The sequence below is a fragment of the Morone saxatilis genome, unplaced genomic scaffold, assembly GCF_004916995.1.
Source record: "Morone saxatilis isolate NCDOM2014 unplaced genomic scaffold, NCSU_SB_2.0 Contig15, whole genome shotgun sequence".
In the NCBI taxonomy this organism is placed as follows: Eukaryota; Metazoa; Chordata; class Actinopteri; family Moronidae; genus Morone; species Morone saxatilis.
The window spans coordinates 1,205,660-1,209,244 of record NW_023339707.1 but is presented as its reverse complement, the minus strand read 5'-3'; the positions used below and the strand labels follow the sequence as shown (position 1 = coordinate 1,209,244).

Below are 3,585 nucleotides of genomic sequence, written 5' to 3'. Positions count from 1 at the left end.
GTTCTCCTTACTTGCAAATCAACGGACGCGCTAACACGTCTCAACAACAGCAAAGCGCCAGGGCTACCGCTAGCTCAAAAGCTACCCATGCCCCTCCTGTATCGCCAGTGTGGGAAGACGCGGATGAGTCCATCTCCACTGCTAAAATACACAAGCTTCTTCAGAAACTATCAGAAGAACAAGCCAAACACTTTCCAGACATCCGCAAGGACGTCTCAGAAACAAGAGCTGTCGAGGCGATTGAGGGTAAGCTAGCCGACATGCTAACCAGGATAACTAGCGCGGAGGCTCGTCTAGATATGCTACAGGAGGTGGAGAGGCAGCGCTGCGACTCGCCTCCGCCTTCGGCTTCTGAGGTTGAAAAACCGAACGCCAAACTGAGTACTATTTATGGTTTCCCGGAACGTGTTGAAGATAAAGATGCCACATCGTCTTTGAGGGCTACTCTCCCCGAAATCCTTCAGGCTGACTTCCAAAAGGGGCCTAGATTTGGAGTGTGCTCATCGGTCGCTTCTACCAGCTAAGCCCGGAGCCCCCCCAAGGCCCTTCATCGTGTGGTTCTTGAGGTTTCAACAGAAGGAGCAGTTGAGACAACTTGCTAGAGAAATCGGGGACGTCTGCTGGCAGAACCATAAGATAAGCTTCTATCAAGATTTCTCCAAGACCACGCAGGAGCGACAACCCTCCTTTCTGGAGTATAAACGTCTGCTTCACTAAGCCAAGATAGCGTTTGGCATCGGCTATCCTGCTGTGCTCTTATTCACAACGCCAAGCGGGATAAAGCATCGTTTTGAAGATCCTAAGAAGGCTTTGAAATGCATCAAACATTTGATTGTTCCCAGCCTTGCACAGTGATGAGACACCCCCCCCACCCAATTTTTGCACCTTGCAGAGTGACTTGGGTAAGACAATGTAATCTATGTTTTGATCTCCATCTCCCCCTCTGAGAGACATTTAGATTAACGTTTCGGGTTTATAACAGTGGAAGTTGGAGATGTTTTCCTTTTTTTTTTTGCCCAGTCTTTGCACCACTACCTGTAACCTACCTCATAGCATAGGTCTACCACTTTATCCTTATGACTGTAACTGTCCTTATTGTTGTTTTTATAGGTGCACTCTTTATTACAATCTGTAGACTATGGGTGCATCATTAACAGGTAGGTTATTTTATATATTATCATTTCTGCCCAGGTTGCAGGTCATGTATGTGTGGGGTGGGGGGCGTCTCCGGAGGTGCCGTGGACTGCTAAAGGTGTACCACACTGTTATAAAGCCGATGTTTTAATATTGAAGAAAATGCTCACACTGCTGCTGTTTCGCTTTTTGATAATTGGTGGGGTCGCTGCCACACTCTCGCTCGCCAGAAACTCTTAGTTCCATGAGTTAGTTATCCAGCTGTGGATTTATCAGGAAGGTTTGACAGTACTCTGCTTTCCTTTGTCCTTTTTGGTGTTTTTGATGTTTTTTGTCTTCTCTTGTTTTGGGGTGTTTTTCTTTTATGGAGCCAGACTTCTCTCTTCCTGCTGTGCGGACAACTAAATTTTTTATTAAACTATTTTTTCCAGCATATGACAGCTCTCAATCTCATTTCAGTCAACGCTAGGGGTCTTAAAATTCCACAATGCACCAGCTTCCACACACAGATTACACTCAAGCCCTGCCAGGATCCCTATACTCAATATGTTAATCACTGCCAGCTCAAACACTGCTGCTTGGTCAGTGGCCGTCCGCTTAAAAATATGACGCGATATGTAATGTGAGAGTCCAGAATCATTGCCCTTGATTGATCCTTCTCTGTCACCACCACCACCAAAGAACCAAGCTGCTCTTCCCTCGTCAAAGAGTCACCTTCCTTAACTAGACACACTGTAATCAATGAATGATGGATTTATTGTACACCACCACTCTGTATTGACAGTATGAAAACAGAATAAAAGTGAAATTTAAAAAAATAATATAACACAATGAGTATCCGTAGTCTCATTAACATGAATTTCCATCATGTATTACATGCTACATGAATCTTATCTATTAGTTAGGTTTGTGGGCAATACAGTATAATACACAAAAGCAAAAACCTAACCTATTTTTATAAGAACTGTACTTACAGTAGTGATGGCAGTGCGACACTGAAGCTTTGATACGTGCTTCAAACCCTGAACTACAATTCCATAGAACCACTGCTTCAAAGCTTGCTTTGGTGCGAAAAAAATCACGTGACATATGACGTCCGAAGCAGCAACTGCTTCATTGCCTGAATGAATCAGCTGACTGGTTCGCGTCCCAATCAGGTGATTCACTGGCACTGCCTCGTCTCAATTCTGACAGGTTGAGACAGTTTTGAATTTGAGTGCCTTTAACACTTTATAACCGCAAATGTGGAGAAATAGTGAGCAAAAAAAGGAACCGGCTCAACCCAAAAACTGTTGAAAAAAAAAATAATGTACCTTAATAAAAACCTTTGACTGTTCCCCATCCCCTCCTGTCATAGTTACACAAGCACACCCATATTTCCCAGCATTCTCTCCTCAATAACACAATACACACATTCATCAATCTTTATTTGTAAATAGAACATGATATAGATAAGATTTTTCAAAGCAAAGATACTTAAATCCAAGGCTGATCTTGGTGAGTGAGTGAGTTTTCGAAACATTTGGTTCAGTGCTTCACAAAAGCTTGATTTGCCCATCACTAACTTATAGACAATGACTTTATAAGAGATCCCAAAAGAAGATGGATGTAGATGTTTTCATAAGCCTACCCAATTCCTCAATGTACTCTCTCAGCGCATAATAAAACAAAATGGCTACTACAGGTTGCAGAGGGCAAGCAATGGGGCCGATATTATGCAAAACAGAAAGGCACCACCTAGTGGCTCCAAAAGGAACTGAAGCTTCTTCCTCAGGTCAGAAGACATGTTCAAGGACAGAGCCAGCCTTGGAAGAAGCCATTGCATTGTGAGAGCAGAAATGCAGATTTACTCGGATATGTGCTCATCATGTGCCATGATGCACTCAGCAGAAACAGTGCCAAGTTATTTTATGGGCACTGACAGTCACTGATAATCAGTGTTGAACGTGATCATATATTTGGTGACCTGAACATATAGGCCATGTTTGGATCTAGAGAACATAAGCGACGCTCCAGTGAGAGATAGCAACGCTCACACACTGTGTATCACGGCACCCAGCATGCTGGCACAGCAGCATAGGAAGGCAAGGAAAAAAAGGAGAAACCTCGAGCATAGCCTGGCTCTAGGTGGACGAGTCGACTGTTTGGTGTTAGAGAGAGAGAGCGGGAGAGAGGGGTAGAAGGGAAAAGGTGGGGCACAGAGACAGACTGTTAGCAGTCACAGTCATGTTTCACACATTAATAAAAACAATGTGATGCTGAACTCAAATTATACGATAGCCTAACTTAATAGGACATCTTCAACTTTACTATAGTTCTGCTTTCTGTGGCTGCAAATAAAGCCCGCATGGAAGTAACAAAAACTACAGCCACTTGACGCTGGCCGTAGAAGTGAGTCAATCTCCATAAGGTCTCCCGGTCTCGATGGCTAATTTCCCTGTTCATGACGAC

General features: G+C 43.8%; 1 protein-coding gene across 1 annotated transcript in view; it reads right to left on the bottom strand.

Moving 5' to 3' along the window:
* Positions 1-3,585, bottom strand: part of ikbkg (inhibitor of nuclear factor kappa B kinase regulatory subunit gamma) — a 15,971-nt gene that overhangs the window by 8,223 nt on the left and 4,163 nt on the right. The gene's annotated exons all lie outside the window — the stretch shown is intronic.